Here is a 14729-nt window from a genome sequence, read left to right on the forward strand (position 1 = left end):
GTATTGAAAAATATGAGATTATGTCTTTTCACTCACCATGGTACTTCCATAGGTATCCTCATATCTTAGCATTTGCCTAGTTGTTCAATATTATATGTTGAAAATAAATAAATAATTAGATATAATTTACAGTGAATGCAAGTCACATGAAGTTTACTTAATTTAGAGTAAGCAGAAAGATCATATATGCTTGGAACATTGGACTCAGAATTAGTTTTGTGCTTATTTTTCAGAATCCATGTACTTAAGCAATGATTTTTCTTTTTAAAAAAATTCTACTCCCATACCTGAGGGATACACCAATTCTCCATTAAAAATGGAATTGACACAAAAGGGGAAAGGCACAGAGAAAATCCCAAGTCATTCTGATAAGTCCTTCCCTAATAGAAAAGCTCTAAATTGATGAATGTGTATACATAAAACCATTTCCTTTGTTGTCAGTGAATTTTCTAGGAAAAAACATGAGTGACCTCAATTTACAACATAATGAGATACTAAAACATTGTCAATATTGAGTAAAATATGTACCCAAGACAAGAATTTTCTATTGCTTTTCATGATTATTTATGCATTCACTGTTGGGTAGAAAAATGGAAGCTTTAAAATGACTTCCTTTTGTGAATCAGAAAAAGTGAATATTTAATTATGAAATTTGTATCAAGGTAATACTAGCCTTATAAAATAAGTCAGGAAGTGTTCCCTCATTTTAACTTTTTTTCAAAGAATTTGAGGATTAGCATTAATTCTTTAAATGTTTAGTAGAGTTCACCAGTGAAACCATATGGTGCTGGGCTTCCTTGTTGGGAGGGAGGATATCCCAGCTAGCTGTCTGAATGCTTATTACAAAAAAATGTTTGCTTTTGTACAACCATCTGGTTTTATACCTTACCAAGTCACTATCCCTTTAGCATAGATGTAGATGACTAACAGGGTATATTCTCATTGTGTTATTGTCTGGCAGGACTGATAAAAAGTCTTGCAAATCATATTCAACAAATTCTGACAGAATATCTTGTATGTTCTGGACAAATGTTAAGCTTTCTGTACTAATCTACTGAACTAATGAGTGCTTTAACAAAACAAACTGAACTATGAGGTTTCTATGGGCACTTAAATGTGAGGGGAAAATCAATGCATTTTCAATAACAATTTGAAAAACCTATCTCAGTGTTTGTTTATTACTACATTTAAGTGTGAGAGAAGGTTAGTTAGGCTAAAATCAACATGCCACTACAAAGTTTTTAAAAACACCAAAAGATTGTAGTTAAGTTTCACAGCTGATCCATAATTAGCTTTATATTTTTCTGTTTATTCATTTCATCTGTAATACCTTGCAAGTGGAAGTCTATGATTTTACTTTTTTTGGACATACATTACCTTATTTTGTATGCAGTGTGATTAAGATATTTATTTATTTGGCTGAACATAAGTCTGCATAATAAGGTAACCCTCACTAGAGTCCTAAAACAGACCCTATTATAATCCTCATTGTTCACAAGAGAAATGGAGACACCAAAGATGTTAATTAATTGCCATATATTACACAAGTTTCAGTGCTGGGTAATGAATCCAGGCAGTGTGGCTATGGAGTCTGTAATCTTACCAAATGTAATACTGCCTCTCAGTAAAGGCTTTTGCAAATACTCCTGATCATGGGTGATAATGATTCTCATCATTTTACTTCCTAGTCTATCTATGGTTCTTTCTGCCATTTCCTAATAGATAATGTGAAAGCATTTGTTTCCAATTACTGAGCAGTATTTTAATGTTTTATCACTCATGTTCCTTAGATTGTATTTGTTCATGTACTTCTTACTAACTCACCAAGTGCCCCCTGCATATTGGTGTCTGTGCTAAGCACTGAGCAGAACCAGAGGTTGCCTGAGTTTGATTACCTGAGGACTGAGGAAAAGCTTTTTATGTAGAAAATTAGTTACTCATTTATTACTAAAAGCTAACAAAATCAAAATAATGTCATATATGAAGTCTCATTTGATATGATACAGAAATAGCAAAATTTGTGATATTTGTCTATTATAAATCATTCTGATTTCCCATAAATCATTACACAAATATTTATGGAACACTACTCTCCAGTCACCTTACCAGGTGTGGAAATAAAACACAAAAAAGACAGACATATCCCCACCAGCCATCTCCATTGCCTATCACCCTTTCTTTCCCCCCGCCCATGCTCCTTCTGAGTTTCCTCAGCTTTCCACACACATATACACACACACTCAAGAGTTTATGAAACATTTTATATATCCTTTCACAATGGGGCAAAATCTACCTTCCATGAGAAAAATATAAAATGATAAAATAATGCAATTAATTTGAATGTGCTAATGTAATCATGGAAACCCAGACCGGGCCACATGGCACCTTCAATCTATGTGACTCAACAGTTAGTGTCAAGGGAAACAGGTTTTCATTAACAGGGTTCCAATCTTGGGGGTCCTGAGAGGACTCCTGCTCAGAGCCCTCCTCTCCCACAAGATCCAGAGCCTCCCTTGCTCCCCAAAAGCTTACAGGCCAAAACCACACCCACAAGTTCTCCATTTCCTTATCTGTCCATCAGCCAGTTGTGCTAATAAGATCTTCATCCTCCCTGGAATGTGCACTTTTCGGTTTCAAAGTGGCCATCCTCTCCCACAGCTCTCTCCTCCAGGATCTGGGGTACATTGTTTTCAGCCTCCATGTAGCACTTTGGAAACCATGTACTGTGTTACACTGTCTCAGAAAGTGGAGCCCAGAGAGGCACAATCCCTGCATGGGACCCTGCCTCTAAGAGTGAGCTCCCATTCTCTGGAGTGTCTAAGGATCTGGTGGGCCCTGCATCTCCTGGTCCTACAAGTGCTCCTGTTTGTGCAAGCAGCAGGGCCAGAAGCTCAGAACATCCAAATGCCAAAAACCCAGAGGGAGAGAGCTTACACCAAGCTCAGAAGTCTTGCACCATGAGTCCCCAAATCAAGAGAGTGACTTTTCTCTGTGTCCTTTAGAGAAGTGGAAGTCTGCAACTCAGCATTCCTGGTCACAGTTCAGCTCCAAGCATCTGTTACATGCTTGTCTGCTTGGCCTGGCAGGACCTGCAGCTCTGTCAGCTCTCCAGGCAAAACTCCTCCTCTCCTTGTGGCTCCCCTTATGACCTTCACCCCTCTCTAATTTAAATATTCAGCTTGGAACATCCTGTGTGACGTCATATCTGGCTCTTCCTATGGTGCATTAGTGTCTACCATGTTTGTCAGCTTTCTACTGTTTTGACCCTCTTTTGGCTGCCATTGTTAGTTAGGGTGAGAGCTGTCAGCGATACACAGTCATCTGGGGAGGGCATCTGACCCCCTCTGCCCATCACCTGCCTCCAGGCTATGTCATGAGTCACTGCACATCCTCACAGTCATGTACACAATTTGTCCCAAGCAGCAGCCTTCTTCCCTTCAGGAAGGCAAAGCTATTAATTTGCCTTTGTTATTTGATGTGTCTTAAACACTGTACTTCCTGCTCTGTTGTCACCCTGACCCCAATCCTGCCTGAAGACAGGATTGTGGGTTGGTCCCCGTACTTTCAGGGGACCCATGCTCTGCACCCCATTACCCCAAAGAAATATTCTTTGATATTGGATCCTCCGTTTTGTAGGTATCATGCATTTTAACAGAATATGGTTTCATATAAAGATGCTTGCACCCAAAACACCAAACTTAAGATTGATTGAGTACTGCAGTTTTGAAGGGTATGATGTTAGGATAAAATGAGATTGTCTATGTAAGGTTCCTGGTTCTTTTGTTTAAATCAGATGAAATATATGAAAGTAGTTTTTAAACCTTAAACTGATATGTACTGTCTCTATTTCTCTCCCTCCCTCCCTCCTTCCCTCCCTCCCTCCTTCCCTCCCTTCCTCCTTCCCTCCCTTCCTTCCTTCTTTTTTCCATCAGATTATTGTTAGTAATTGGCCTATCATGTTGGATAATTAAAATGACTCTGGTAGTGGGAAAATTTGTCTTTTGTGATGAATCATCAACATCATAGCAGGTTGTAGACCAAATGATTTGGTAGCATGAATTTCATTGTGTTCTAAAATTATATTCAATAAATGAAAATTGGGTCACTTATGTTGAAGTTCAGTCTTACATTTTTTGTATCTATGTGTCTGTTTCCTTGTGTCTCTGATAATCATTCAGCATTACCTTTTGCTTAGTAGAAAATTAAAAATTCACACTCTGACAGTGTGGAACCTTCCTAACAAAGCATTAAATTATAAAATCTAAGTACCAATTACCTCCTGGGTTGGAAGGGCATGAAGCTGGAGTCATGTGAAGTAGAATGAGTAATGAACTATGGGGCTTCTCCAGTTTCTGCTGTTTGATTCTCTGATATAGAGTTACTTTGTTAAGGGGATTTATTTACGATGATTGCATGGGTAGAGTGTTCATGCAGTTACTTCATTCCTTTTCTTTATTAGCTTCTGACTTTTTTATTATCATGCTTTTCCTTTTTGCTATAATAATTGTTAATTATTACCATCATACCACTGGGTAAAACTTCTATTAACTGTCATTGTTTGACTAGCAGTTATGGAGATTTACTTTTGTTAAACACCTGCCATACTAGACAGCCATAAACCATGGGATGCAGTGCATTAGAGAAAAGCTCTTCTCCTGTTGTGGGCTTCAGCCTAAGGGCCTGTGTATGTTTCCAGGTTTATAAAGAAACTATTTAATGAGGACCAATAGATTTTGTCAAAGCAGTGTAGTTCCCATCATTTAAACAGAGTTCCACTAGTCAAATTGTAGAGAAATATCTTGCTATAACTAATGTTACCCTTTGACCAATATTATTATCATTGATTTGTTAAAATAAAGTTTAATAAAATTTCCCAATAAATGTAGTGGTGATTCCATTGATTACAGAATATTTTAACAAATAATGACTTATTCAAATTTTAATAAACAATTTCCAAATAAATTCAGTATATACCATAAGGGTGAATGGGTAATTGTATTTATTGAATGTGTTACTTTTTAAAAATCGTTTAATAGAATTCCCTGGCATGAATTTATAGGTCAATACTAGAAAATATGGATAAAAATGTATGATAATGTATTTCCAAATCTTTTGGAAAAAATATATATATATGTATAAATTTGCTTATTTCACGAAGTGTTCTTACAGCTTCAAAGGAGAGGTCCATGTGTTTCCAATTGCATCTTTGGTGTTAACGGCCTATGCTTTGTGATACTGAACTACTTTTTGGCTACATGGATTACATATAGACTATGTACTTGATCTCCTTTCCCTGGAATGCCCCTCTTCTTACCCTTTCCCAATATACCATTATTAATTTAATGTGCTTTCAAGCACTTTGTGAATTCTTCTCTGTTAGGATATATAACATTACATGGTGTACATATGATGGTATATATAATGGTATTGTCTATGTGTTTAATTTTTATATCCATATCATGCAGCAGATTATCTGGCACAAATTAAGCATGCAATGTTTCTTTGTTAAAAATATTAACAAGTTTAACTTCCTCTCAAATGTAAGTATAAGCCCCCTTTAAAAATTATACTGAAAAGATGAATAGGTGAAAAATGTTTTCCTTATCTAACCACATCATATTAGTTATTAATAATGTCACGTCTAATTGATGGTGCCCCAAAATTACAGTGTACCCTTGAATGACATGGGTTTGAACTGCATGGGTCCATATAACATATAAAATTTGTGTTCATAGACTTTTTATGTCATCCACAAGGCTTCCAGCAAGAGTGGGCTCTTCCTAGTTAAGTTTGGGGGAGTTGGAATTTGCATGTGGACTGCTGACTGTGTGCGGAGTGTTGGTGCACTAACCTCCCCGTCGTTCAAGGGTCAGCTGTAATTGGTTACCACTTTTGTATCTGTTGCACTGCATACATAGAATTTTGACTTTATTATTTTTATACTAAAATTTAACAGAATTTAGTTTGCATGAAAGAAAAGTAATTTTGATTAGAAACAATCATCTAAGGAAAAGCTATTTTTATATCACCATATTACTTGGTATAAAACCAACATACCTATATTAAATTTACTTATATTTTAGAATGTCTGTAAAGCTTATTATTAAAAATATAGTGCCTTTTTTGGAATTAAAATTAGGTCTCTGCCTTAACATTGTCTACCAAACTTCATATTGAACTCATTTATTTTACCATAGATCGTATGTGAATTTCCTGAAAACAAAAATAACAATCCAATCATTTATCACTTAAACAAATGAAACATTATTATTTTTAAGCAAAAATATGGTTTTTTATAATTAGAATATAGCCAAGCTTTCAGCAATTTGCAAAGTTCCAGTTTCTTGATACAATAAAGGGGTTCCCCAATAACTCCCTCTTCTACTTTTTAAACACAATGCCACCTTAAGTTATTTGAAGCCCAAGGTACAGCCACAAAAATAAGTTGAGACTGGGAAGGTGACAGGGTTGCACATGAATTCGGATAGTAAACCCTGCCTCCACAGCCAGTTTCTCTGTGTATCTCTTCTTCTGAACGCCTCTCCCAAAATAATCTAACTAGATAATCTTTGATAACTGAACAATTTGAGCATGTGATTCTCCAAGAGACTCTGTAGGGAAAGTGAGGCAGTAAACTTAGTTGTTGGCTGGACTTCTTCAAGTACCAGGAAAAGTGTAAGGTCAACTCCTGCTACCAACACCAAACACCTAAAACAGGTTAGTGAACATTATAGGTTCAAACCTAGCTGTTGTCAAAAGAGGCATAAAAACAGGAAAAGTAATAATATAATTGAGATCACCTGTAATATATAACAAAGCTAGGTACTATAAATAATCCTGTTTTGTAATTTCTGCTAATACCAATTTTGCAACTTTTATAATGTTTAAGATCTACTGCCTCAGATTGAAATGTTTATGACAAAAGAAAAATTAAGAAAAATATAAAAATAGCATAAACATTCCACCCACCAAGTAGATTTAACAGCTGCTGACACTTTGCAATATTTACTTTACATTCTTTGTTTATAAAGAAATAAAATATAATACAGCAAAAAAGTTATAAAGAATAAAATATTATAAAGAAATCTTGGCACATTTCACTTCAGCTAATTTCCTTTTCTCCTAAGCTTCAGTTGTTTTATGAGCAACCTGAAGTTAGAGTGCATCTGTGCCTTCTAAACTTTTATATAGTTTATAACAGGAACTGTTTAATGTACATTTAAAAATAAATTGTACCATAAGGTATCTAAATTTTGGCCATTTTCTTTTTTTTCACTACTATGCCATTTTGGTCACTTATGCATTTTTAAAATATGTCTTTATTTCATTTATATTATCTGCTTTAAAGTATCATATGAGTATATTTTCCAAGCTCTTTTTTAATGAAATTTTTAATGTTTTGTTGTCATTGTACCTTCAATATAATAAATTGATTATTATCCTCTTCCTTTTCCCACAACAGTATTTAAAGATGCATATTTCTGGTCATATAATAGTTATTCATGGATTTTCTAACAAGTCTTCTCAACTTGACAATCCACAAAAGGTGTCGATAGCTCTATCTCCCACCAAACATTCCAAGATATCAGAATGCTTGAATAGCAATTAGCCCCACATGAAGTCCCTGTTATTGTTCTACATTGTTTTGATTCCACTTGGTTTTAACCCACCATTGGAGATGATTGTTGTGGTAGTTTTTACAGATAATGCTTTGTTTTTCCCATCTCACTCCCTCCTTCCTAATTGAATTTATTCCTTTGCTTTTGCATCCTTTATGGTACATTCAGCAATAATATATAAAGAACATTCTATTTCATCAGAAAATATTTTCACTTTGCCCTGACTCTTGAATGATAGTTCAGCTGGGTCTAAAATTAAAGGGTCACACATATTTGCCTTAGTCATCCAGCACATCTTATTACATTGTTTATTAACACTGTTTAAAAGTCACCTATTAATCTAATTGTTGTTCCTCTGTAGGTATTCTAAATTTTATCTCTCTCTGCCTTTGGTGTTCTGCTATTTTCCCACTAGATACTGTCTAGGCTTATTTAAGTCTAGATTTTGATTGACTGTGCTTATTCAATCTGAAGATTTAAATTTTAATTGTGGAAGATTCTCACCCACTAATATTTCAGTATTGCCTTCCCCCATTCTACCCTCACATTAATATACATAAATAGGGACATTTCCTCCTATCTCTTTTGTTTCTTAGCTGTCCCTTTATTTTTTGCTCTTTCTTTATATCTATTTGCTGTAACATGGGTGATCTCAGAAAATTTCCAGATGGCTAATCTTCCAGATTACTAATGTTGATCTGCTGTGTAGTCTTTTTTTATTAAATATTTTATTGTTGTTCTATTACAGTTGTCCCAATTTGTCCCCCTTTGCTCTCCTCTGCCCATCCCACCCCCTGTTCCCACATTGAATCTCCACACTGATGTCCATGTCCATGGACCATTCATACATGTTCATTGACTAGTCCCTTCCCTGTATCTCCAGCCTTATCCCCCTCCTCACTCCTCTCTGGTCACTCTCAGTCTGATCTTTGTTTCTATGACTCTGGTTCTGTTTTGCCCATTTGTTTGTTTTGTTCATTAGGCTCCTCTTATAGGTGAGATCATACGGTATTTGTCTTTCACTCCCTAACTTATTTCACTTTGCATAATTTTCTCCAGTTCCATCCATGCTGTTGTGAAGGGTAGAAATTCCTTTTTTTCTTTCTATTGCATAGTATTCCATTGTGTAAATGTACCACAGTTTTTTGATCCACTCATTTACTGATGTTGAGGGTCCTTTCATGAGACCCTCATATTTCTGGGCCCCCTGTAAGTCCTATTTGGAGAAGTGTCTATTCAGGTACTTTGGCAATTTTTTAATTGGATTGTTTGTCTTCCTGGAGTGGAGTTGTATGAGCTCTTTACATATTTTGTTGATCAAACCCCTGTCAGAGGTGTCATTTGGCAGTATGTTCCCTCATAGGATTGGTTCCCTTTACATTTGATGACAGTTTCTTTAGCTGTGCAAAAGCTTTTTAATTTGCCGTAGTCTCATTTGTTTATTTTTTCTCTTATTTTCCTTGCCCTAGGAGATATATTGGCAAAAATATTACAGCGTGGGATATCTGAAATTTACCTGCCTGTGTTCTCCTCTAGAACTTCTATGGTGTCACGACTTATCTTTAGGTTTTTCATTCACCTTGAGTTTATTCTCATGTATGGTGTAAGTAGGTAGTCTAGTTTCATTATTTTGTATGTTCCTGCCCAGATCTCCCAACACCATTTATTGAACAGGGTATTTTTACTCTAATTCCATTCTCCTGCCCCCTTTGTCAAATACTGATTTGCCATATAGACATGGGTTTATTTCTGGGCTGCTTATTCTGTTCCAGTGATTTATGCATCTGTCCTTCTGACAGTACCATACTAACAATATGGAACACTTCATAAACTTGAGTGTCTTCTTTGCTCAGGGACCATGCTAATCTTCTGTGTATTATTCCGATTTTAGTATATGTGCTGCCAAAGTGAGCACTTCTGTTTAGTCTTTCATTTAGTTTTAATGTAGTGAATAGAGTCATGTGCAACTTAAGGATGGTGAAATAAATATTCTGAGAAATTTGTCATTGTGCTAACATCATTATGTGTACTTACACAAATCAGAGGCAATAGCAGCTATGGAGATGCAGTAGGTTTATTTACAACAGCATCATTCCAAACACTTGAATAATTGTAAAATAAATCCCAACACTTGGCTTTTTTCTTTTTAATAACCCAAGTGCCTGATTTAAGCTTTGAGTTCCCAGGCTTCCACTTCAAAGAGGGCTATGACATTTAAGCACATTGCCAGCCATGTGACTAGATATAGAGCCAGGACACCTCCTCCATGTTCAGGCTTCATTGTTTTAAAGATCTTGGTTGATTTCTATAACTTATCATTTGACCTGTTTTTTCTTTCTGTTTTGGAACTTAAATTCCTGCTGTTTTGACTTAAGTTCACCAATAAGAAAAGTGATCCATTGAAAACCTAGGCCCTCTTACTGGACCTCAGATGAAGCAGAACCCCACTGCTCTCTGTGTGATATGAAGGTCCCCCACTCACCCTCCTTGCTGTTTGCCCCCTGGCTTGTCTTGTTTGCACCAGGGCCTTCCTGTAAGTAATAAACTATTTTTTCCTCAAAGTTTTATAATGGTTATTATTGAAGGATGTCTCGCAATCATAATACGAACCTGAGCACTGATTCAGATAAAACACTGATTTTTCAAAAGTAGTGTTTGGGAAGTACACAGTGGCCTGGGTGAGTGCCCTAGACATTTCTAGCCCATAGATTGAGATCCTCACAGAAGAGTAATGGATTAGACTAGGATGTCACTAGGGGTTAGGAAAATTAGATTCATGATAATCATATAGGACCACCATCATATGTGTGGTCAATCTGTCCTTGACCTTTTGACTGAAGTGCCCTTATACAGTTCATGACTAGATATTTTTATTTCTAGCTTGTTTTCTGATGCTTCCTGTTTTTGATAGTTTTTGTTTTGTTTTATTATCATATTGATGTCTCTTTATCTTCTTAATCATTTTCAACATGACTCTTATCAGTTGTATTTATTGTTTTAGACTCAAGGTGTATGTTCTTCTAATTACTGTTCACTGTCTCTTCCTCATGGAAATTTATTGAATGGTCGAACTTATAACTGTAGAATGTAACTGCATCTTGACCAGTATTTTGTTTTGTTTTGTTTCCATTTGCTTATTTGTTTCTTTATGTAAAAACAAAATTAATTTTAGGCTGTATTAAAAGATAAAAAGCATTGTTTGAGCAAAATGGAGTTGCAGCCTAAGAGACACAGATTCAGGTGGAAACCTAGATTGTTCTTCACTGAGACAAAGAGGAGACCATCACTTACAGCAAAAATTCCCACCCAAGTTTTCAATTAGGTCCACTTATGAAGTATACCAATTGTGCAGTTCTGATTGGACAGGGCAGGTCTCGGTCCATTGGTAAAATGCTGAAACCAGGATTTCACTGCAGTGGTTGAGTCAGACTGAGATGGTATAAACAAGGAAAGCATAATTCAAGAAGCTGAAAGTTCAGTCTGACGTTCTTTAGGTATATGGAGTGCAAGAGGAACCCCTACAAGCAAAATTTGGCTGGACTCTTATTATTCATAAAGTTTGGGCCTTTGGTTGATCATAAGGAATCCAGGTAAGCAGATAAGTTCCATCTCAGCATTCACATCTTCTCAAGGTCCACATTTGTGAGTACCATGCACTGTGGACTTTGGAAGTATATTTCAGAGAAGTTTAGAATGTAATTTTTCTCACACAGAGCCTAAATAGGAGGAAATTTCATAAATCCTTCTCTAGATAGATAGAAGTTGCTTTTCTTGTTGCTTTCCTTTTCAAATGGAATAGTACTCTAACCCTGCCAGCTTAAGAGAGGTGTCTTCATTCTAATTCTGCCACCTGTGGTCCTTGTCTTCCAGTCTTCAATGGGAATTACAATTTAGTGGTTGATCCTTAGTATCCAGATGCAGTTCCACTACTCCTTCAGCCTCTGCAAGTTAAGCACAATTTTAAAAAATTGTGTCTAAATTGCATTTCTGGCTTCAGGTAATTATCATTTTTTATGTCTAATTTCTGGAAGTTTATTACTAAATTATTTTATAAAATATTTATTTTGACTATTCTATATTTTTTTATAATATGAAAGGGCTTGATATCAACAAAACACACTTTGTTGTCAGATGTGCTTGATTACATACTTAAGTTTTAGCATTGACATTGGAAGTGGGGTTCTTTCACAGGATTGCGACAAAAGCATTTACATGGACCCACACATGGGAGACTGTGGTGCAGCAAGATTTATTCTGGTGGAAATAGAAGGCTTCCTCTGTGCCCCACCTCTGTCTGTCCCAACATGGAAAAAGTCTTTCTGTGTCTTGAGCAAGACCAAAACATAGGCCAGTGTCCAGAGTTTCTGTTTCATATTAAAGCTTAGTACTTAGGAGCCCAGACAACTGCTGAGTGGTCTCAGTCCCCATCCAGGTAGCTTAGTGCCATTCCTGGCTGTTCTGCTAAACCCAAGTAGTCTTTGTAGTCTGCTTGGCTGCTAGACCAACCTGGTCGCTATGGAGAGGATGCATGAACAAGTGAGGTGAGTGTGTGATCCTGAGCAAGCAGGAGAGAGTCTTGTTGTTAGACTGGGTTATATTACCTTGGGAGGGACCAAGCACATGTTTTTAAAAATATTTTATTTATTAATTTTTTGACAGAGGGAAAGGGATGGAGAAAGAGGGGGAGAGAAACCTCGGTGTGTGGTTGCCTCTTGCATGCCCCCTACTAGGGGCCCTGGCCTGCAACCCAGGCATGTGTCCTGACTGGAAATCAAACCAGTGACCCTTTGGTTCTCAAGTTGGCACTCAGTCCACTGAGCCACACCAGCCAGAGCCCAAGCACATTTTAAAAATTAATCAACTCCCCAACCTTTCCAGAGCCTTTGATGGGTTGACCCCCTACCCCCTACCCCAGCAACTGATCTCTTTCCCACATTAGGCTGACAGGCCTCTGTGGTCAAGCAACTGCCTGTACACTATTTTGACTTATATCACACATGTGTTTACCTCTTCTCCCCGTTAAAATCCAGTACTGGAGGAAGGGCAGTGCTACTGGGAAGATTTCCTGTATGATCTGAACATTAAATCTCTTCAGTGGCATTCCCTGCAGTATGTGAAAGAGTCTGTAAATGTTTTAGCTTCCTGGTGCAGCAAACAGGTTCATGCCTCAGCCCATTAGGCTCAACAATGTCCTATCCCCTTTACTTCCTTCCTATTAATAACTAGCTAACTACCTATGCTAACATTAAAATCATGTGCATTGTAATGGACTAAAATTCTTGTTACTTGGACGAGGGTCATTGTGCATGTGCCATCCTGACCCTTAAATTTATGTCACACTTTATGTGTGCCTGAGTGTGTGTTTGTGTGTACGTTTAGGATGGTTAAGCTTTGAGTATTCTTTTTTCAAATATTATATTTAAACAAATTTAAATTTAGGCAACTTGTTAAACTAATTATAAATATTAAAACTTTATGACCAGAAATAAATTCATAGAAATATTTTCCAAATACTCTATTATATGGAACTAATGACTTGGGAATTAGATGAAAGAGTGAATCACACTTTCATTTTCCCTTTTTTAATGCTATATTTTATTACATATTGGGAATGATATGAATTGTTTTGTATAATACATAATTGTTTTGTATAATAAAAGATTTAAAGAATAAATAAATGCCTTGGCTTTCCTATTAGCTATTAATCAAGCTTAACAGTCATTTATTCTTTTTTAAGAACTTTTTAATATGATGAGCAATAAACCACTCATTTTGAATATGGACACTTCAGCATATTTTGGTGAATATATACAAATGAAACCATCACCAGAATTAAGATAGTAAACATACCCATCATGCCCCCCAATTATTTCTCATTCCTCTTTTAAATTCTCCTTCTCATCCTCTTTACTACACCTACCTTGTCCCCAGCCAAACACTGATCAGCATTCTGTTTATAGAACAGTTCGCATTTTATACAATGTGTAAATGATATAGTATATGTTTTAATATATATAGGGCTATTCATGTTGTCTTTCTCTGAGTGAACTATGGTAGTTTGTATCTTTCAAAAAACTTGTTATCCAACTTTTTGAATGTATTGGCATAAAACTCTTCTTAATATTTCTATTTTTATATATGTAATATATATAGAATCTCTAGTAATATGTTACCATGTTCATCCCTGATAATGAAAAATTATTTATTCTCATTTTTGTCTAATCAATGTGGCTAGAGGTATATCAATCTCATTATTTTTTCTTATATAACTAACTTTTGGTTTATCTGTTGTTTCTGTTCTCTAGATGATTGATTTTTCTCTCTGATCTATTTCCTTTCTTCCTATTAGTTTGGGTTCAATTATTTCCTCTTTCTTAAATTCCTGAAGGGTGAAGTCATTGGATTGAGACTTTTTAAATTTCTAATACAGGCTTGTTGTGCTATAACACCACTCTCAGTACTGCTTAATAACATCTAACAAATTTCTAATTTCCCTTTTATTTACTTTTTGACTCACGAGGTATTTAGAAATGTGCTATCTAGTTTACAACATTTGGAAAGTCTCCAGATAACATTTTTATTGAATTATAATTTAATTTTATAGTGGAATGAGAACATACTTCCTATGACTTGAATTTTTAAAAATCTATTGAGACTTTTTTTACGATACAGAGTATGGCGTATCATGATAAATATTTCATGCACATTTGAAAAGAATGTGTATTCTGTTGTTTGATAGAATATCCTACAAATGTACACTTATGTCAAGTTGATACTGTTGTCAATGTTTTATACCATAGATTATGTTTTGTCTGCTTATCCTATTATTATTGAGAAATAGGTGTTCAAATCAACTACAATTGTGGGCTTATCTATATAACTGCAGGTTTAGCAGTGTTAGCTTTATGTATTTTTAACCTCTGTTATTATGTGAGAATAGTTTTAAGATTGTATCCTCTTGATTAACTGAACCCTTTACAATTATGAAATTATCTTCTTTATTTTGGGTACACTCTTTGCTCTGAAGTAAGCTTTTTCTTTTATTAATATAACCACTCCATTTTTTATGTGTTGTATAGATTATGTTTGCCTATCCTATTACTTTTAACT

The 14729-nt window shown here is 35.7% G+C and overlaps 1 protein-coding gene and 1 non-coding gene across 2 annotated transcripts in view; one reads left to right on the forward strand and one right to left on the reverse strand.

Moving 5' to 3' along the window:
* Window positions 1-14729, forward strand: part of NEGR1 (neuronal growth regulator 1) — an 832035-nt gene that overhangs the window by 117504 nt on the left and 699802 nt on the right. The gene's annotated exons all lie outside the window — the stretch shown is intronic.
* Window positions 9428-9534, reverse strand: LOC123816595. The gene has a single exon (XR_006785301.1). It is a non-coding gene; the product is annotated as a U6 spliceosomal RNA (small nuclear RNA).

Source organism: Phyllostomus hastatus, unplaced genomic scaffold, assembly GCF_019186645.2.
Source record: "Phyllostomus hastatus isolate PE091 unplaced genomic scaffold, TTU_PhHast_1.1 phas_contig_209, whole genome shotgun sequence".
Lineage (NCBI taxonomy): Eukaryota > Metazoa > Chordata > Mammalia > Chiroptera > Phyllostomidae > Phyllostomus > Phyllostomus hastatus.